This window comes from Pectinophora gossypiella, chromosome 20, assembly GCF_024362695.1.
Source record: "Pectinophora gossypiella chromosome 20, ilPecGoss1.1, whole genome shotgun sequence".
Taxonomy (NCBI): domain Eukaryota; kingdom Metazoa; phylum Arthropoda; class Insecta; order Lepidoptera; family Gelechiidae; genus Pectinophora; species Pectinophora gossypiella.
Window position 1 is genome coordinate 55,001 of NC_065423.1, and position 24,074 is coordinate 79,074.

Genomic DNA, 24,074 nt, shown 5'->3' on the forward strand with positions numbered 1-24,074 from the left:
TGGGTTTTGTTAGGTTTGGTTTTTCTTAGGTTTGGATTTTGTTAGGTTTGGGTTTTTTTAGGTTTGGTTTTTGTTAAGTTTGGGTTTGGGTTAGGTTTTGGTTTTGTTAAGTTTGGGTTTGGGTTAGGTTTGGGTTTGGATTAGGTTTGGGTTTGGTTTAAATTTTTTTAGGTTTGGGTTTGGTTTGGGTTTGGATTAAGTTTGGGTTTGGATTAGGTTTGGGTTTGGATTAGGTTTGGGTTTGGATTAGGTTTGGGTTTGGTTTAAATTTTTTTAGGTTTAGGTTTGGGTTAGGTTTGTGTTAGGTTTGGGTTAGGCTTGGGTTTTGTTAGGTTTGTGTTTGGGTTAGGTTTAGGTATGGTTTGGGTTTGGGTTAGGTTTGGGTTTGGTTTGAATTTTGTTATGCTTCGGTTTGATTAGGTTTGGGTTTTGTTAGGTTTGAGTTTTGTTAGGTTTGGGTTTGGGTTAGGTTTGGGTTAGGTTTGGGTTAGGTTTGGGTTGGGTTTCGGTTAGGCTTGGGTTTGGTTTTAATTTTGTTAGGTTTGGGTTTTTTTGGGTTGGTTTTTGTTCAGTTTGGGTTTTGTTAGGTTTGGGTCTCTTAGGTTTGGATTTTGTTAGGTTTGGGTTTCGTTAGGTTTGGGTTTTGTTAGGTTTGGTTTTTAGGTTTGGATTTTGTTAGGTTTGGGTTTTTTTGGGTTGGGTTTTGTTCAGTTTGGGTTTTGTTAGGTTTGGGTCTCTTAGGTTTGGGTTTTGTTATGTTTGGGTTTGGGTTAGGTTTGGGTTTGTTTAGTTTTGGGTTAGGTTTGGGTTTGGTTTGAATTTTGTTATGCTTCGGTTTGATTAGGTTTGGGTTTTGTTAGGTTTGAGTTTTGTTAGGTTTGGGTTTGGGTTAGGTTTGGGTTGGGTTTGGGTTAGTTTTGGGTTTGGTTTAAATTTTTTTAGGTTTGGGTTTGGTTTGGGTTTGGATTAGGTTTGTGTTTTGATTATGTTTGGGTTTGGATTAGCTTTGGGTTTGGTTTAAATTTTTTTAGGTTTAGGTTTGAGTTAGGTTTGGGTTAGGTTTGTGTTAGGTTTGGGTTAGGTTTGTGTTAGGTTTGGGTTAGGCTTGGGTTTTGTTAGGTTTGTGTTTGGGTTAGGTTTAGGTATGGTTTGGGTTTGGGTTAGGTTTGGGTTTGGTTTGAATTTTGTTATGCTTCGGTTTGATTAGGTTTGGGTTTTGTTAGGTTTGAGTTTTGTTAGGTTTGGGTTTGGGTTAGGTTTGGGTTGGGTTTGGGTTAGGCTTGGGTTAGGCTTGGGTTTGTTTTTAATTTTGTTAGATTTGGGTTTCGTTAGGTTTGGGTTTTGTTAGGTTTGGTTTTTAGGTTTGGATTTTGTTAGGATTTTGTTAGGTTTGGGTTTTTTTAGGTTTGGTTTTTGTTAGGTTTGGTTTTTGTTAAGTTTGTGTTTGGGTTAGGTTTGGGTTTGGGTTAGGCTTGGGTTTGTTTTTAATTTTGTTAGGTTTGGGTTTGTTTAAGTTTGGGTTAGGTTTGTGTTTTGTTAGGTATGCGTTTTGTTAGGTTTGGGTTTATTTAGGTTTGGGTTTGGTTTGAATTTTGTTAGGTTTGGGTTAGGCTTGGGTTTTGTTAGGTTTGGTTTTGAAATGAAATGAAATGAAACGAAATGAAATGAAATGAATTTTATTGCAGTAAATGTGGTCATACATAGTGATGGTAGTAAAGGTGCAAATGTAGGTTAGGGTTTTGTTTGGTTTGGGTTTCTTAGGTTAGGGTTTTGTTAGGTTTGGGTTTTGTTAGGTTTGGTTTTTCTTAGGTTTGGATTTTGTTAGGTTTGGGTTTTTTTAGGTTTGGTTTTTGTTAAGTTTGGGTTTGGGTTAGGTTTTGGTTTTGTTAAGTTTGGGTTTGGGTTAGGTTTGGGTTTGGATTAGGTTTGGGTTTGGTTTAAATTTTTTTAGGTTTGGGTTTGGTTTGGGTTTGGATTAGGTTTGGGTTTGGTTTAAATTTTTTTAGGTTTAGGTTTGGGTTAGGTTTGGGTTAGGTTTGGGTTAGGTTTGTGTTAGGTTTGGGTTAGGTTTGTGTTAGGTTTGGGTTAGGCTTGGGTTTTGTTAGGTTTGTGTTTGGGTTAGGTTTAGGTATGGTTTGGGTTTGGGTTAGGTTTGGGTTTGGGTTGAATTTTGTTATGCTTCGGTTTGATTAGGTTTGAGTTTTGTTAGGTTTGGGTTTGGGTTAGGTTTGGGTTAGGTTTGGGTTGGGTTTGGGTTAGGCTTGGGTTTGTTTTTAATTTTGTTAGATTTGGGTTTCGTTAGGTTTGGGTTTTGTTAGGTTTGGTTTTTAGGTTTGGATTTTGTTAGGATTTTGTTAGGTTTGGGTTTTTTTAGGTTTGGTTTTTGTTAGGTTTGGTTTTTGTTAAGTTTGTGTTTGGGTTAGGTTTGGGTTTGGGTTAGGCTTGGGTTTGTTTTTAATTTTGTTAGGTTTGGGTTTGTTTAGGTTTGGGTTAGGTTTGTGTTTTGTTAGGTATGCGTTTTGTTAGGTTTGGGTTTATTTAGGTTTGGGTTTGGTTTGAATTTTGTTAGGTTTGGGTTAGGCTTGGGTTTTGTTAGGTTTGGTTTTGAAATGAAATGAAATGAAACGAAATGAAATGAATTTTATTGCAGTAAATGTGGTCATACATAGTGATGGTAGTAAAGGTGCAAAGGTAGGTTAGGGTTTTGTTTGGTTTGGGTTTCTTAGGTTAGGGTTTTGTTAGGTTTGGGTTTTGTTAGGTTTGGTTTTTCTTAGGTTTGGATTTTGTTAGGTTTGGGTTTTTTTAGGTTTGGTTTTTGTTAAGTTTGGCTTTGGGTTAGGTTTTGGTTTTGTTAAGTTTGGGTTTGGGTTAGGTTTGGGTTTGGATTAGGTTTGGGTTTGGTTTAAATTTTTTTAGGTTTGGGTTTGGTTTGGGTTTGGATTAAGTTTGAGTTTGGATTAGGTTTGGGTTTGGATTAGGTTTGGGTTTGGTTTAAATTTTTTTAGGTTTAGGTTTGGGTTAGGTTTGGGTTAGGTTTGTGTTAGGTTTTGGTTAGGCTTGGGTTTTGTTAGGTTTGTGTTTGGGTTAGGTTTAGGTATGGTTTGGGTTTGGGTTATGTTTGGGTTTGGTTTGAATTTTGTTATGCTTCGGTTTGATTAGGTTTGGGTTTTGTTAGGTTTGAGTTTTGTTAGGTTTGGGTTTGGGTTAGGTTTGGGTTAGGTTTGGGTTAGGTTTGGGTTGGGTTTGGGTTAGGCTTGGGTTTGGTTTTAATTTTGTTAGGTTTGGGTTTTTTTGGGTTGGTTTTTGTTCAGTTTGGGTTTTGTTAGGTTTGGGTCTCTTAGGTTTGGATTTTGTTAGGTTTGGGTTTCGTTAGGTTTGGGTTTTGTTAGGTTTGGTTTTTAGGTTTGGATTTTGTTAGGTTTGGGTTTTTTTGGGTTGGGTTTTGTTCAGTTTGGGTTTTGTTAGGTTTGGGTCTCTTAGGTTTGGGTTTTGTTATGTTTGGGTTTGGGTTAGGTTTGGGTTTGTTTAGTTTTGGGTTAGGTTTGTGTTTTGTTAGGTATGTGTTTTGTTAGGTTTGGGTTTTGTTAGGTTTGGGTTAGGTTTGGGTTATAATAGGTATGTGTTTTGTTAGGTTTGGTTTTTGTTAAGTTTGGGTTTGGGTTAGGTTTGGGTTTGGTTTGGGTTTGGGTTAGGTTTGGGTTTGGTTTGGGTTTGGTTTGAATTTTTTTAGGTTTTAATTTTGTTAGGTTTGGGTTTGTTTAGTTTTGGGTTAGGTTTGTGTTTTGTTAGGTATGTGTTTTTTTAGGTTTGGGTTTTGTTAGGTTTGAATTATGTTATGTTTGGATTTTGTTAGTTTTGAGTTTTCTTAGGTTTGGGTTTAGTTTTGTTATATTTGGGTTATTTTGGTTTACATGGTTTTAGGTTAGGGTATAATTACGTTTCAATTTTCTTTGTTTCGGGTGTGGGTAGGGTTTGGTTTTTGTTCTGGCCGTTATATTTTTTGCAATTTAATAGGTTTAAATAATTTTTTTTTTAGTATTCATGTATTTTTCGTGTTATTAGCAAAGAAATTTTGAAATATCAGTCTACTGCAACAAAATGTTATAGAAGTCTCTCTATTTTATTGCGTTATATGGTAGCCCTCGTCTTTACGAAAATTTTAAGGCCTCTCTCGCGGGTCTAGGACGCCGGGAACGCAAAAAAATCGCCCCCCCACCCTCCCTGTTGCGATTTATTAGGAAGCCACGGTCACATATCTGCATAGAAAAAACCACTCACAATTTTGACAATTTTTGGATTTCTTCTTTTCTTATTTATTTACTTATTTACTCATTCACTCATTCAATCATTTACTTATTTACTTATTTTTCCAAAATGTTGTAGAAATTCGGGGTATTTCATCCGGTCCGGCAGCTTTGTTGCTTTTTGTGTTCTTTTGCGAGACCTCCGGCTCAGGGAGGGTAAAATGTTTACTTATCGCATCATCCGTTTCTGGGGTCTTAAGAAATTAAAATACGGTGTTCTTGATTGATTTTGTGAAAGGCTGTGATGACAGTATCTTTACGGGGTAGACATACTCCAGATATACGTTACTATTTACGTTAAATATCGCTTTCTTCACGGTTCGTAACCGAGACAGGGCGGGTAGGGGTATAATCTTCAGTCGTGTGGAGTGTAATAGAAACAACAGATACAATAGCAGTGCATTTAATAAAATAAAACCGAGTGAGCGCTTCGGGTCCACACGCGGCCCTTTATTGTATAACAAATAATTGTACTTAAAGGCGCAGTAGGGCCTTCATCGGACTCAAGTCATTTTTCCAATGTAGCACTGGACGTGGGTAGTTAAAACAATTTAATAGTTACTTAATCACACGTTATTTAATTTAAAGTACTTTGAAACAAAATGAACTTCTAAATTATTGTATCACACTATTAAGGCACATAAATCACTATTAATCAACAGAAATGGTTAAGGATTCCTCGGATTTAAAGCGATCCGTCGCGGGTACGGTGCGCAGGCGGCTGTCCCTCGAACTGTCACACTGACAAGACGACCGCCCCGCCGCCATATGCAAACGACGTTCCGCTAGAGCGAACGTCAGCGTAGTTCACTCTAATCCGTACAGATGGCGCTCTATGAGGCGCCGTCATACTCATACTCAATGAATTGATAACAGCTTTTGTTTTTACCGACTTCAAAAAAGGAGGAGGTTCTCAATTCGACCGTATGTATATTTGTTTTATGTTTGTTCGGGGATAACTTCGTCGTGTATGAACCGATTTTGATAATTCTTTTTTTGATCGAAAGGAGATATTCCCAAGGTGGTCCCATGTCAAGGAAGTCAGGGTCTGATGATGGCAGACCAAATAAATCGAGGGGAATTTTCAAAAATCGTAGGGGTGACTAGTGCATTTGTAAAGTCAAATTGATCGGATCGGTCTCAAGGCTCCCGGAAAACTTCCAGACCTTCGGAAACTGGTCAGCTTTAGGGAGACACCCTATGGCCTGGCTAATAATAATAATAATATCGTTTATTTCAGATCTAAAAATCCATACATTAAAATAGATACCACAAACAATTAAAATAGTAAAAATCTAATACAAATTCAAATTAAAGTATTTAAAATTAAAACTAAACTATAACTATAAACACGGTGAAGCTATAAAGCTAAACTATAGAACCTGAAGCAATTTTTCTTTCACAAAACGTATTTAAATCTTGATCAAATCCAATCGCCTGTAAAAAAAACAAAATGGCGGAAAAACAAGATGGCCGCCACACAAAATTTTGTTTTTTTTAGAAGAAGCCCCTTTGGGTAAAAATAATGTATGGAGCGCTTACTCAAAACGTCATGTAGAGTACGGAAATACTTTCTGGTCACCAAAAACTGCTCCGCGTCCGAGAAACACCCTACGGCCTGGCAAAACTATCGCACGTGAACCAATTTTTCTTTCACGACACCTATTTAAATCTTGGTCAATTTTCATCGCGGGTGAAAAAAAAACACAATGTCGGAAAAACAAGATGGCCGCCATACAAAATTTTGTTTATCAAGAAAATGTCTCGGGGTATGAAATAATATATATCGGGGTAGTGATGGGAACGTCATGTAAAGTATGGAAATACTTCCCGATTTTCGAAAACTGCTCCGCATCAGGGTCACTACCCCAAGTACTTGGTAACATACCCCAAGTACTTGGTACCAAACCCCAAGTACTTGGTACCAAACCCCGAGTACTTGGTACCATACCCCAAGTACTTGGTACCAAACCCCAAGTACTTACCACCATACCCCAAGTACTTACCACCATACCCCAAGTACTTACCACCATACCCCAAGTACTTACTACCATACCCCAAGTACTTACTACCATACCCCAAGTACTTACCACCATACCCCAAGTACTTACCACCATACCCCAAGTACTTACCACCATACCCCAAGTACTTACTACCATACCCCAAGTACTTACCACCATACCCCAAGTACTTACTACCATACCCCAAGTACTTACTACCATACCCCAAGTACTTACCACCATACCCCAAGTACTTACCACCATACCCCAAGTACTTACCACCATACCCCAAGTACTTACTACCATACCCCAAGTACTTACCACCATACCCCAAGTACTTACCACCATACCCCAAGTATTTACTACAATACCCCAAGTACTTACTTCCATACCCCAAGTACTTACTACCATACCCCAAGTACTTACCACCATACCCCAAGTACTTACCACCATACCCCAAGTACTTACCACCATACCCCAAGTACTTACCAACATACCCCAAGTACTTACTACCATACCCCAAGTACTTACCACCATACCCCAAGTACTTACCACCATACCCCAAGTACTTACCACCATACCCCAAGTATTTACTACCATACCCCAAGTACTAACTACCATACCCCAAGTACTTACCACCATACCCCAAGTACTTACCACCATACCCCAAGTACTTACCACCATACCCCAAGTACTTACTACCATACCCCAAGTACTTACCATCATACCCCAAGTACTTACCACCATACCCCAAGTACTTACCACCATACCCCAAGTACTTACCACCATACCCCAAGTACTTACCACCATACCCCAAGTACTTACCACCATACCCCAAGTACTTACCACCATACCCCAAGTATTTACTACCATACCCCAAGTACTTACTACCATACCCCAAGTACTTACTACCATACCCCAAGTACTTACTACCATACCCCAAGTACTTACTACCATACCCCAAGTACTTACTACCATACCCCAAGTACTTACCACCATACCCCAAGTACTTACCACCATACCCCAAGTACTTACCACCATACCCCAAGTACTTACCACCATACCCCAAGTACTTACCACCATACCCCAAGTACTTACCACCATACCCCAAGTACTTACCACCATACCCCAAGTACTTACCACCATACCCCAAGTACTTACTACCATACCCCAAGTACTTACTACCATACCCCAAGTACTTACCACCATACCCCAAGTACTTACCACCATACCCCAAGTACTTACCACCATACCCCAAGTATTTACTACCATACCCCAAGTACTTACCACCATACCCCAAGTACTTACCACCATACCCCAAGTACTTACCACCATACCCCAAGTACTTACCACCATACCCCAAGTACTTACTACCATACCCCAAGTACTTACCACCATACCCCAAGTACTTACCACCATACCCCAAGTACTTACCACCATACCCCAAGTACTTACCACCACACCCCAAGTACTTACCACCATACCCCAAGTACTTACTACCATACCCCAAGTACTTGGTACCATACCCCAAGTACTTACTACCATACCCCAAGTACTTACTACCATACCCCAAGTACTTGGTACCATACCCCAAGTACTTACTACCATACCCCAAGTACTTACTACCATACCCCAAGTACTTACTACTATACCCCAAGTACTTACTACCATACCCCAAGTACTTACTACCATACCCCAAGTACTTACTACCATACCCCAAGTACTTACTACTATACCCCAAGTACTTACTACCATACCCCAAGTACTTACTACCATACCCCAAGTACTTACTACCATACCCCAAGTACTTACCATCATACCCCAAGTACTTACCACCATACCCCAAGTACTTACCACCATACCCCAAGTACTTACTACCATACCCCAAGTACTTACTACCATACCCCAAGTACTTACTACCATACCCCAAAGTACTTACTACCATACCCCAAGTACTTACTACCATACCCCAAGAACTTACTACCATACCCCAAGTACTTACTACCATACCCCAAGTACTTACTACCATACCCTAAGTACTTACCACCATACCCCAAGTACTTACCACCATACCCCAAGTACTTACCACCATACCCCAAGTACTTACCACCATACCCCAAGTACTTACTACCATACCCCAAGTACTTACTACCATACCCCAAGTACTTACTACCATACTCCAAGTACTTACTACCATACCCCAAGTACTTACTACCATACCCCAAGTACTTACCACCATACCCCAAGTACTTACCACCATACCCCAAGTACTTACCACCATACCCCAAGTACTTACCACCATACCCCAAGTACTTACTACCATACCCCAAGTACTTACCACCATACCCCAAGTACTTACCACCATACCCCAAGTACTTACCACCATACCCCAAGTACTTACTACCATACCCCAAGTACTTACCATCATACCCCAAGTACTTACCACCATACCCCAAGTACTTACCACCATACCCCAAGTACTTACCACCATACCCCAAGTACTTACCACCATACCCCAAGTATTTACTACCATACCCCAAGTACTTACCACCATACCCCAAGTACTTACCACCATACCCCAAGTATTTACTACCATACCCCAAGTACTTACTACCATACCCCAAGTACTTACTACCATACCCCAAGTACTTACTACCATACCCCAAGTACTTACTACCATACCCCAAGTACTTACTACCATACCCCAAGTACTTACCACCATACCCCAAGTACTTACCACCATACCCCAAGTACTTACCACCATACCCCAAGTACTTACTACCATACCCCAAGTACTTACTACCATACTCCAAGTACTTACTACCATACCCCAAGTACTTACTACCATACCCCAAGTACTTACCACCATACCCCAAGTACTTACTACCATACCCCAAGTACTTACTACCATACCCCAAGTACTTACCACCATACCCCAAGTACTTACCACCATACCCCAAGTACTTACCACCATACCCCAAGTATTTACTACCATACCCCAAGTACTTACCACCATACCCCAAGTACTTACCACCATACCCCAAGTACTTACCACCATACCCCAAGTACTTACTACCATACCCCAAGTACTTACTACCATACCCCAAGTACTTACTACCATACCCCAAGTACTTACTACCATACCCCAAGTACTTACTACCATACCCCAAGTACTTACCATCATACCCCAAGTACTTACCACCATACCCCAAGTACTTACCACCATACCCCAAGTACTTACCACCATACCCCAAGTACTTACTACCATACCCCAAGTACTTACTACCATACCCCAAGTACTTACTACCATACCCCAAAGTACTTACTACCATACCCCAAGTACTTACCACCATACCCCAAGTACTTACTACCATACCCCAAGTACTTACTACCATACCCCAAGTACTTACTACCATACCCTAAGTACTTACCACCATACCCCAAGTACTTACCACCATACCCCAAGTACTTACCACCATACCCCAAGTACTTACCACCATACCCCAAGTACTTACTACCATACCCCAAGTATGTTCAATAAAGATCTGTCATCGTTATATTGGACCAACGTTAGTTCTTTAACAAATGTAAATGACATGGTCACCATCTACAGTGAAATGATTTCATACTTGTTCGATATCCATGCTCCCGTCAAAACCGTATCAGTAAAGTGCGAACAGTACCCGTGGATAACGTATAACATAAAACTTATGATGAAGAAGCGGGACCAGGCACATACCAGGGCTCGACTTACTAAGCAGGAAATCCATAAAAAATACTATAAAGATTTAAAAAAGCTAGTGAGTGAGGCATTGTATATGGAAAAGCAGGCATACTTCGAACATTATATTAACTCCACTGAAAATGACTCGCGTACGCTTTGGAAACATATTAAAAAAAATGTGAGAATTAAAAGTAGGCCCGAATTGCCAGCAAATATTTTCCAGGACCCAAACGAAATAAATAACTATTTTCTAAATGTACCCGGTAGCGATAATGTAAAAATATCCCAATTGACTTATTTCGAATGTCATCAATGTGTGTCCGACACATTTACTTTAAGCCAGGTCACAGAAAGTGATATTATGAAAGTCGTCCGTAATATTAAAACGAATGCTGTTGGAATGGATGGTATTTCGCTGGATATGCTACTGCTTACCCTGCCTGATACGTTGACTGTGATTACCAATATAATTAATTGCTCCATAGTAACAAATACGTATCCTACATTATGGCAGAAGGCATTGGTAAAACCGATACCAAAATCTTCAAATGCCACAGAATTGAAAGATCTTCGTCCAATCAGTATCCTACCATGTATGTCCAAAATATTAGAAAAAGTAGTTGCCTTGCAGCTTACAAAATTTCTGGAAAAGAATAACATACTACCTTACGTACAGTCGGGGTTCAGGAAGGGATATAGCACCACGACTGCCTTGCTACATGTTGTAGATGATATACTGGCTGCGCGTGACAATGGTGAGGGGACTTTGCTGACTCTGCTGGACTTCTCCAGGGCTTTCGACTGTATAAATATTCCAATGCTATTGTCGAAGCTACACTATTACGGATTTAGCATAGACAGCATAAAGTGGTTTAGTAGCTATTTTGAAAACAGAGCCCAAATTGTCGAATTGTGCAACGAGGACGGTTCATCTGTCAGGTCGGACTCTAAAACCGTCAAAAGGGGAGTTCCGCAAGGATCAATACTGGGTCCTCTTATGTTCATTATTTATAGCGCCGATGTGGTGAAACAAATAAAGAACTGTAAATTCCACGTTTACGCCGACGATATACAGATTTACACTTCATGTAAGCCTTGTGATACTCGTCTGGCGGAAATTAGGCTAGAAGAAGACTTAGAACGTGTTGCAACCTGGGCAGAAGCGAACACCCTAGTACTTAACGCAAGTAAAACGAAGTATATGATTCTTGGAACTAAACAACAGATAGACGGTATTACGCGTCAAGGGTTGAACGTTAGTATTCGGGGCGAAGTGGTACAGCGAGTGTCTGAATCGCGAAACCTAGGGTTGCTAATGGACGAAGAGTTACTTTTTGAAAAGCACATTACGAATACTGCTAGCAACTGTTTTTACAGACTGAAAGTAATGTACCAAATTCGAGAATATTTAAGTACTCCCATTCGAATCAAACTATGCGACTCTTTAATTCTCTCTAAATTTAATTATATGGACGCTGTGTATGGGCCTCGGCTTCTGGCGCGCTCACAAAAACTGGTTCAGAGAGTACAGAATGCTTGCGCTAGATTCTGCTTCAAAATTCCTCCCCGCACACACGTAACACCTTACATAAACAAGGCTAGAATCCTAAAAATGAAATATCGCAGACAGTTTCATTTTGCAACGCTGATGTTCGGAATAGTTAATTTTAAATTACCGCCATATCTTGCGGACAAACTAGTTTGGTCCCGCGACGTGACTGCTGCCAGGACCCGTGCGTCGTACTACTCACTCGCGGTGCCTCGTCACCGCACCACCGCTTTTCGTGGCAGTTTCAGGTTCGCCGCATCCAAGTGCTGGAACGATTTGCCGCCGCCGTTTCGTAGTCTGAAAACAATTTACAGCTTTAAATCAAAGTACAAATGCTATCTCCTAGATATGCAGCTATTAAGCTAATTAAAATTTTACCTAATTGGTTTCGACACGTCAACGTGGCGCAGTCCTCCTAGCGGGCTGGATGCGGCGACACAACCTTTGTCATGATTATTATTATTTTCCGTCGGGTAATGTTTGCATGGTCTGAAAAGTAATGGCAATATTATACACAGGCTTAATTATACTGTCCGTCAATCAAAAATAAAAAGTGCGTACTTATTCAATATTAGTGGATGGTATAGGTGGGTACATTAAGCATAAAACACTATATTTTGTTTTGGCTTACCTCATGGATTTGTTTATTGGGGTTTTCAAACGACTGCACGTTTCCATTATTTACTTTGGATGTTGTTGAGTGTACTGGACGTACTTAATTTATTGTTTCTTATTTGGTTAATGTATATTTGCTTTATTTGATTCACTTTATTTTTTCTTTTTAATTAATATACGCAATTCTATTACAAATTTATAATTTCGCTTTACTTTGGGAACACGTCGTGCCCGTTCGGCAGCGCGGCGGTCGAATGGAAAAAAATATTTTGTTTATAAGTAAGTACTAGTAGTAACCAAACTACTTTACCGACCGAGCTAGAATCGGGGTGCGGCGCGCGCGATAGATAGGTACTAAGACAGACTACACAATACACATTCATGGAATTCGTATTTGTTTATATTATTACATTTGTTTACTAGTTTTACCTATATTAATAACTTTCTTTTTTATTCTAACCTTAAGTATTTACGTATACATCTTTGCGATAATATTTGTCTATGTACACTCTAATTCTATTAAAATAATTTGGTATATATTATAATGTATATTTTTGAATTGAATTTGAATATACACACCATTAACACATGTTTATGGAATACGATGTTCGTGCGTCACCTAACAGGGTCCACATAATACCAGCGTCGTGGTTCACGCCGCGACTTGTGCTGAGTGAGGCCCTTTTATCTCAGGACGTCCACCACCACCTTATGGTCATTTCGACAAACATCCGTCTTGCTTTTTTGTAATTGTTTTAGTGGAAATTTGATATGATGTTGTTGACTTTTTTTTGTGTGTGGCGTCCTTTTATAATAAACTTTTTCTATTCTATTCTATTCTAAGTACTTACTACCATACCCCAAGTACTTACTACCATACTCCAAGTACTTACTACCATACCCCAAGTACTTACTACCATACCCCAAGTACTTACCACCATACCCCAAGTACTTACCACCATACCCCAAGTACTTACCACCATACCCCAAGTACTTACCACCATACCCCAAGTACTTACCACCATACCCCAAGTACTTACTACCATACCCCAAGTACTTACTACCATACCCCAAGTACTTACTACCATACCCCAAGTACTTACTACCATACCCCAAGTACTTACCATCATACCCCAAGTACTTACCACCATACCCCAAGTACTTACCACCATACCCCAAGTACTTACCACCATACCCCAAGTACTTACTACCATACCCCAAGTACTTACTACCATACCCCAAGTACTTACTACCATACCCCAAAGTACTTACTACCATACCCCAAGTACTTACCACCATACCCCAAGTACTTACTACCATACCCCAAGTACTTACTACCATACCCCAAGTACTTACTACCATACCCTAAGTACTTACCACCATACCCCAAGTACTTACCACCATACCCCAAGTACTTACCACCATACCCCAAGTACTTACCACCATACCCCAAGTACTTACTACCATACCCCAAGTACTTACTACCATACCCCAAGTACTTACTACCATACTCCAAGTACTTACTACCATACCCCAAGTACTTACCACCATACCCCAAGTACTTACCACCATACCCCAAGTACTTACCACCATACCCCAAGTACTTACCACCATACCCCAAGTACTTACCACCATACCCCAAGTACTTACTACCATACCCCAAGTACTTACTACCATACTCCAAGTACTTACTACCATACCCCAAGTACTTACTACCATACTCCAAGTACTTACTACCATACCCCAAGTACTTACCACCATACCCCAAGTACTTACCACCATACCCCAAGTACTTACCACCATACCCCAAGTACTTACCACCATACCCCAAGTACTTACCACCATACCCCAAGTACTTACTACCATACCCCAAGTACTTACTACCATACTCCAAGTACTTACCACCATACCCCAAGTACTTACCACCATACCCCAAGTACTTACCACCATACCCCAAGTACTTACTACCATACCCCAAGTACTTACTACCATACTCCAAGTACTTACTACCATACCCCAAGTACTTACTACCATACCCCAAGTACTTACCACCATACCCCAAGTACTTACTACCATACCCCAAGTACTTACTACCATACCCCAAGTACTTACCACCATACCCCAAGTACTTACCACCATACCCCAAGTACTTACCACCATACCCCAAGTACTTACCACCATACCCCAAGTACTTACCACCATACCCCAAGTACTTACTACCATACCCCAAGTACTTACTACCATACTCCAAGTACTTACTACCATACCCCAAGTACTTACTACCATACCCCAAGTACTTACCACCATACCCCAAGTACTTACTACCATACCCCAAGTACTTACTACCATACCCCAAGTACTTACCACCATACCCCAAGTACTTACCACCATACCCCAAGTACTTACCACCATACCCCAAGTATTTACTACCATACCCCAAGTACTTACCACCATACCCCAAGTACTTACCACCATACCCCAAGTACTTACCACCATACCCCAAGTACTTACTACCATACCCCAAGTACTTACTACCATACCCCAAGTACTTACTACCATACCCCAAGTACTTACTACCATACCCCAAGTACTTACTACCATACCCCAAGTACTTACCATCATACCCCAAGTACTTACCACCATACCCCAAGTACTTACCACCATACCCCAAGTACTTACCACCATACCCCAAGTACTTACTACCATACCCCAAGTACTTACCACCATACCCCAAGTACTTACCACCATACCCCAAGTACTTACCACCATACCCCAAGTACTTACCACCATACCCCAAGTACTTACCACCATACCCCAAGTACTTACCACCATACCCCAAGTACTTACTACCATACCCCAAGTACTTACTACCATACCCCAAGTACTTGGTACCAAACCCCAAGTACTTACCACCATACCCCAAGTACTTACCACCATACCCCAAGTACTTACCACCATACCCCAAGTACTTACCACCATACCCCAAGTACTTACCACCATACCCCAAGTACTTACCACCATACCCCAAGTACTTACCACCATACCCCAAGTACTAACCACCATACCCCAAGTACTTACCACCATACCCCAAGTACTTACCACCATACCCCAAGTACTTACCACCATACCCCAAGTACTTACTACCATACCCCAAGTACTTGGTACCAAACCCCAAGTACTTACCACCATACCCCAAGTACTTACCACCATACCCCAAGTACTTACCACCATACCCCAAGTACTTACCACCATACCCCAAGTACTTACCACCATACCCCAAGTACTTACCACCATACCCCAAGTACTTACCACCATACCCCAAGTACTTACCACCATACCCCAAGTACTTACCACCATACCCCAAGTACTTACCACCATACCCCAAGTACTTACCACCATACCCCAAGTACTTACCACCATACCCCAAGTACTTACTACCATACCCCAAGTACTTACCACCATACCCCAAGTACTTACCACCATACCCCAAGTACTTACTACCATACCCCAAGTACTTACTACCATACCCCAAGTACTTACTACCATACCCCAAGTACTTGGTACCAAACCCCAAGTACTTACCACCATACCCCAAGTACTTACCACCATACCCCAAGTACTTACCACCATACCCCAAGTACTTACTACCATACCCCAAGTACTTACTACCAAACCCCAAGTACTTACTACCAAACCCCAAGTACTACCCACCATACCCCAAGTACTTACTACCATACCCCAAGTACTTACTACCATACCCCAAGTACTTACCACCATACCCCAAGTACTTACTACCATACCGCAAGTACTTGGTACTAAACCCCAAGTACTTACCACCATACCCCAAGTACTTACCACCATACCCCAAGTACTTACCACCATACCCCAAGTACTTACCACCATACCCCAAGTACTTACGACCATACCCCAAGTACTTGGTACCAAACCCCAAGTACTTACCACCATACCCCAAGTACTTACCACCATACCCCAAGTACTTACCACCATACCCCAAGTACTTACTACCATACCCCAAGTACTTACTACCATACCCCAAGTACTTACTACCATACCCCAAGTACTTGGTACCAAACCCCAAGTACTTACTACCATACCCCTAGTACTTACCACCATACCCCAAGTACTTACTACCATACCCCAAGTACTTACTACCATACCCCAAGTACTTACTACCATACCCCAAGTACTTGGTACCAAACCCCAAGTACTTACTACCATACCCCAAGTACTACCCACCATACCCCAAGTACTTACCACCATACTTCAAGTACTTACCACCATACCCCAAGTACTTACCACCATACCCCAAGTACTTACCACCATACCCCAAGTACTTACCACCATACCCCAAGTACTTACCACCATACCCCAAGTACTTACCACCATACCCCAAGTACTTGGTACCAAACCCCAAGTACTTACTACCATACCCCAAGTACTTACCACCATACCCCAAGTACTTACTACCATACCCCAAGTACTTACTACCATACCCCAAGTACTTACTACCATACCGCAAGTACTTGGTACTAAACCCCAAGTACTTACCACCATACCCCAAGTACTTACCACCATACCCCAAGTACTTACCACCATACCCCAAGTACTTACCACCATACCCCAAGTACTTACGACCATACCCCAAGTACTTGGTACCAAACCCCAAGTACTTACCACCATACCCCAAGTACTTACCACCATACCCCAAGTACTTACTACCATACCCCAAGTACTTACTACCATACCCCAAGTACTTACTACCATACCCCAAGTACTTGGTACCAAACCCCAAGTACTTACTACCATACCCCAAGTACTTACCACCATACCCCAAGTACTTACTACCATACCCCAAGTACTTACTACCATACCCCAAGTACTTACTACCATACCCCAAGTACTTGGTACCAAACCCCAAGTACTTACTACCATACCCCAAGTACTACCCACCATACCCCAAGTACTTACCACCATACTTCAAGTACTTACCACCATACCCCAAGTACTTACTACCATACCCCAAGTACTTACTACCATACCCCAAGTACTTACTACCATACCCCAAGTACTTGGTACCAAACCCCAAGTACTTACTACCATACCCCAAGTACTACCCACCATACCCCAAGTACTTACTACCATACCCCAAGTACTTACCACCATACCCCAAGTACTTACCACCATACCCCAAGTACTTACTACCATACCCCAAGTACTTACTACCATACCCCAAGTACTTACTACCATACCCCAAGTACTTACTACCATACCCCAAGTACTTACTACCATACCCCAAGTACTTACTACCATACCCCAAGTACTTGGTACCAAACCCCAAGTACTTACCACCATACCCCAAGTACTTACCACCATACCCCAAGTACTTACCACCATACCCCAAGTACTTACTACCATACCCCAAGTACTTACTACCATACCCCAAGTACTTACTACCATACCCCAAGTACTTGGTACCAAACCCCAAGTACTTACTACCATACCCCAACTACTACCCACCATACCCCAAGTACTTACTACCATACCCCAAGTACTTACCACCATACCCCAAGTACTTACCACCATACCCCAAGTACTTTTTACCATACCCCAAGTACTTACTACCATACCCCAAGTACTTACTACCATACCCCAAGTACTTACTACCATACCCCAAGTACTTACCACCATACCCCAAGTACTTACCACCATACCCCAAGTACTTACCACCATACCCCAAGTACTTACCACCATACCCCAAGTACTTACTACCATACCCCAAGTACTTACTACCATACCCCAAGTACTTACTACCATACCGCAAGTACTTGGTACTAAACCCCAAGTACTTACCACCATACCCCAAGTACTTACCACCATACCCCAAGTACTTACCACCATACCCCAAGTACTTACCACCATACCCCAAGTACTTACGACCATACCCCAAGTACTTGGTACCAAACCCCAAGTACTTACCACCATACCCCAAGTACTTACCACCATACCCCAAGTACTTACTACCATACCCCAAGTACTTACTACCATACCCCAAGTACTTACTACCATACCCCAAGTACTTGGTACCAAACCCCAAGTACTTACTACCATACCCCAAGTACTTACCACCATACCCCAAGTACTTACTACCATACCCCAAGTACTTACTACCATACCCCAAGTACTTACTACCATACCCCAAGTACTTGGTACCAAACCCCAAGTACTTACTACCATACCCCAAGTACTACCCACCATACCCCAAGTACTTACCACCATACTTCAAGTACTTACCACCATACCCCAAGTACTTACTACCATACCCCAAGTACTTACTACCATACCCCAAGTACTTACTACCATACCCCAAGTACTTGGTACCAAACCCCAAGTACTTACTACCATACCCCAAGTACTACCCACCATACCCCAAGTACTTACTACCATACCCCAAGTACTTACCACCATACCCCAAGTACTTACCACCATACCCCAAGTACTTACTACCATACCCCAAGTACTTACTACCATACCCCAAGTACTTACTACCATACCCCAAGTACTTACTACCATACCCCAAGTACTTACTACCATACCCCAAGTACTTACTACCATACCCCAAGTACTTGGTACCAAACCCCAAGTACTTACCACCATACCCCAAGTACTTACCACCATACCCCAAGTACTTACCACCATACCCCAAGTACTTACTACCATACCCCAAGTACTTACTACCATACCCCAAGTACTTACTACCATACCCCAAGTACTTGGTACCAAACCCCAAGTACTTACTACCATACCCCAACTACTACCCACCATACCCCAAGTACTTACTACCATACCCCAAGTACTTACCACCATACCCCAAGTACTTACTACCATACCCCAAGTACTTACTACCATACCCCAAGTACTTACTACCATACCCCAAGTACTTACCACCATACCCCAAGTACTTACCACCATACCCCAAGTACTTACCACCATACCCCAAGTACTTACCACCATACCCCAAGTACTTACCACCATACCCCAAGTACTTACCACCATACCCCAAGTACTTACCACCATACCCCAAGTACTTACTACCATACCCCAAGTACTTACTACCATACCCCAAGTACTTGGTACCAAACCCCAAGTACTTACTACCATACCCCAAGTACTTACCACCATACCCCAAGTACTTACTACCATACCCCAAGTACTTACTACCATTCCGCAAGTACTTGGTACTAAACCCCAAGTACTTACCACCATACCCCAAGAACTTACCACCATACCCCAAGTACTTACCACCATACCCCAAGTACTTACGACCATACCCCAAGTACTTGGTACCAAACCCCAAGTACTTACCACCATACCCCAAGTACTTACCACCATACCCCAAGTACTTACCACCATACCCCAAGTACTTACCACCATACCCCAAGTACTTACTACCATACCCCAAGTACTTACTACCATACCCCAAGTACTTACTACCATACCCCAAGTACTTTGTACCAAACCCCAAGTACTTACTACCATACCCCAAGTACTACCCACCATACCCCAAGTACTTACTACCATACCCCAAGTACTTACCACCATACCCCAAGTACTTACCACCATACCCCAAGTACTTACTACCATACCCCAAGTACTTACTACCATACCCCAAGTACTTACTACCATACCCCAAGTACTTACTACCATACCCCAAGTACTTACTACCATACCCCAAGTACTTACTACCATACCCCAAGTACTTACTACCATACCCCAAGTACTTACTACCATACCCCAAGTACTTGGTACCAAACCCCAAGTACTTACCACCATACCCCAAGTACTTACCACCATACCCCAAGTACTTACTACCATACCCCAAGTACTTACTACCATACCCCAAGTACTTACTACCATACCCCAAGTACTTACTACCATACCCCAAGTACTTGGTACCAAACCCCAAGTACTTGGTACCAAACCCCAAGTACTTGGTACCATACCCCAAGTACTTGGTACCAAACCCCAATTACTAGGTACCAAACCCCAAATACTAGGTACCAAACCCCAAGTACTTGGTACCATACCCCAAGTACTTGATACCATACCCCAAGTACTTGGTACCAAACCCCAAGTACTTGGTACCATACCCCAAGTACTTGGTACCATACCCCAAGTACTTGGTACCAAACCCCAAGTACTTGGTACCATACCCCAAGTACTTGGTACCATACCCCAAGTATTTGGTACCATACCCCAAGTATTTTGTACCATACCCCAAGTACTTGGTATTAAACCCCAAGTACTTGGTACCATCCCCCAAGTACTTGGTACCATACCCCGAGTACTCAATCAAATCAAATCAAATCAATCATTTATTCAACGTAATTATCATGGATAAACTTGTTGAAGGTCAATGTAACATTTTTGAATTTACGTCATTTCGCAAGGTGTTATGGCTGAGGAGAAGAAATGACAAGAAACTGCAACAGCAACACATCTTTTAAAAACCAATGAGGATATACATTACAAGTTATTTAATAACTAGAGGAACACATTCAATACCAGACATTTTTATCATTTAGGTAGTCATTAATCTTATAATAAGCTTTTTTACATAAAGTAAGCTTCACGTGAGCTTTAAATTTATTTTCTGACAAATTTAAAATATTATCTGGTATTTTATTGTAAAAACGTATACATAACCCCAAAAAATATGAATTTAATTTACTTAATCTAGAATTTTGAATAGCAATTTTATGTTTATTTCTTGTATTGTAAGTATGCCTTTCACAGTTTCTCGGAAGGAGAGATAAGTTTTTACGTACATACATAATGTTTTCATATACAGGGTGTCCCGTAAAGAGCACGACAGACTGAAATGTAAGGAAGATTGAGGTGTGCCCTACTCGATAAAAAAAAATGACCTCAGTAAAAGTGTCACTGTTTTCGAGATATTCCCGACTTTTTATTTTTTTCGACAAATTCCGCTTTTGGTCAGTTTTTTTTGTTGCTGTGTGTACAAAAAAGCAGATAACTCTGTAATTTATTTTTGTAAATATTCTAGAATAGTAGATCTACCATATTTAAATACTATTTTGCTAAATATCATTAAGTATCTTTGAAAAAAAAATATTATTCTTATTATTTTTTTGTACAAAAATTATTTACCTCAACTTTGGCATTCGGTGGTGAAAAAAAAAATGTACTGGACTGTCACTGCACATTTTACAGATAAATTACTTATTTAATAAGGATTTCAGAAAGGTATAATATCGGCCATATTTTTGAAGAAACTGACCAAAAGCGGAATTTGTCGAAAAAAATAAAAAGTCGGGAATATCTTCACACACACTTTTACTGAGGTCATTTTTTTTTTATCGAGTAGGGCACACCTCAATCTTCCTTACATTTCAGTCTGTCGTGCTCTTTACGGGACACCCTGTATATATTGACTTGCGACCGTCAGTATATTTATTTCTTTAAACAGCTCCCTCAAAGAGTCCCGACAACGCAGCTTATAAATAGCGCGAACTGCTCTTTGTACCATAACCCCAAGTACTTGGTACCATACCCCAAGTACTTGGTACTAAACCCCAAGTACTTGGTACCATACCCCAAGTACTTGGTACCATACCCCAAGTACTTGGTACCATACCCCAAGTACTTGGTACCAAACCCCAAGTACTTGGTACCGTACCCCAAGTACTTGGTACCAAACCCCAAGTACTAGGTACCAAACCCCAAGTACTTGGTACCATACCCCAAGTACTTGGTAGCGTTGCTCGGGTTAATAATTACTTCGATGTAAAATTAGGGTAGTGACAGGCCATCCTGACGGTCACAAAAAATGTCGTGAATATTATATCAGAATTCGCCGTCACGCCGCTTAAAAGTTATTTAAGCATTGTTTGGTGGCAGTGCCAGGGTAAGCCTTTCCCCAGCACACTTTTTTTTCTACAGCACTTGCAAAATCTGATTTCACACAAAAAATGTCTAGAATTTGTCGCCAAATATCAGATTATGACTTATGACGATTGTTGGGTATCGACGCCTTTTCATACTTATAAATCCCGACAGGATGAAGACGGGATTGCTATTTTTATTTAGTAGGCGCTAACTTGACATTGTCCCTCCCCCCGCAACCCCTTTCACTTGTACTATCACATCTCACTGAAATATACGTTGATTTTATACTCAGATTCTACATTTTATTTCTAATAAAAAATTATATTATTCTATTAAATTTATTTTATTCTTCTTATTCTTCTAATACTACCCGAAGTCGTAATTCCTCAAGAACAACGATCAATAAATAAAAAGATATTCGACTTCTTCTTCTTATCGTGTGAGTCGTGAGGTAGAATACCAACCTCATCAACCCTGGTGTCAGGGTTATAATTGAGCCGCCAAAGGCCCCTGACATGGCTCATGTAACGATTACTCACTTACATCAGTAAATAGTAACCGGGACCAACGGCTTAACGTGCCTACCGAAGCACGGATCATCAGGTGATCAGCCTGTAATGTCCTAACCAAACTAGGGATCACAAAGTGATTTTTGCTTGCTTGCTTGCTCGCTTGCTCGCTTGCTCGCTTGCTCGCTTGCTCGCTTGCTCGCTTGCTCGCTCGCTTGCTTGCTTGCTTGCTTGCTGATAAGCTTTTTTTTTAGGTTTGGAAATTATTTGTTGTAGGTTTTTTTAGGTTTGGGTTTTTTAGGGTTGGAAATTTTAGGATCAGGTATTTTTTTATGTTTGGAAATTGTTAGGTTTAATTTTTTTAGATTTTGGTCTTGTTAGGTTTGGGTTTTGTAAGGTTTGGAAAATGTTAGGTTTGGGTTTTTTAGGTTTGGGTTTTTATAGGTTTGGGTTTTTTAGGGTTGGGTTTTTTAGGATAAGGTTATTTAGGTTCGGTTTTTTTTAGGTCTGGAAATTGTTAGGTTTTGGTTTTGTTAGGTTTGGGTTTTTGTTAGGATTGGGTTTTTTAGGTTTTGTTAGGTTTGTATTTTTTATCAGTTTGGAAATTGTTAGGTTTGGGTTTTTTGAGGTTGGGTTTTTTAGGGTTGGGATTTTCAGGATAAGTTCTTTTTTTGGATTTGGCTAAAAAATATTATGGATGTCTATAAATTTTATTGTATTATATGGTAGCGCTAGTCTCCCCGAAAATTTTAAGACCACTCCAGTACCTCTAGGACGCCGGGAACGCAAAAATTTTGCCCTCCCATCCACCCTGTTGCGATTTGTTAGGTAGACTAAGTCACATATCAGATCATAGGGAAAACAGCTTACAATGTCATACAAATTGTAGATTGTAGTTGTATGATCAAAGTATTTTAAAAAAATACCATCTCGAGTATGGGTGTCGTTTGATTAGTCTTGAATTGTACTCTGGCACTCGTTCAATTGTGATTCACCTTAAATATTATTCGTGGCAAAATAAACCGTGTAAATGATACCGGCGCGTGCGCGATTACTGGCACACGTGCCCTCGCCTGTATTATACGTCATCACGCGTCACAGCCCTATACTCTTATATTCGCGATATATTTATAATCGCGACATATTCGCTGCGTATAGTCAAATATTCCTAGACACGTACGACACACGACTGTCTCCATGACACAGCCGGATTACTTACAGGCTGTGCGCGTCATAAGTTTGGATGAACTAAACATTTCTGTTATTATACGAATCTTGGACTCTACAGTCAGACGCTCACACGTCTTTTTTGTGTAAGAAATGTTTTCAATGTTTTAATTTCTTCCACTCGTGGTTCTTACACAAAATAAGAAATATATTTTTTATATGAATAAATGTATGAAGCCTAATCGAATACTTGTAGACGTTCCTAACATTTATAAGTCG

The 24,074-nt window shown here is 40.9% G+C and overlaps 1 long non-coding RNA gene across 2 annotated transcripts; it reads left to right on the forward strand.

Annotated features, from left to right (window-relative positions):
* Positions 1-116: 116 nt before the first annotated feature.
* On the forward strand, positions 117-3,368 carry LOC126376357 (uncharacterized). Of its 2 annotated transcripts, XR_007567718.1 has the most exons (4): positions 117-182; positions 217-294; positions 1,071-1,245; positions 3,220-3,368. It is a non-coding gene; the product is annotated as an uncharacterized LOC126376357 (long non-coding RNA). The 2 variants fall into 2 exon arrangements; XR_007567717.1 differs by lacking the exon at positions 3,220-3,368 and having other exon boundaries at positions 1,071-1,274.
* Positions 3,369-24,074: the final 20,706 nt, after the last annotated feature.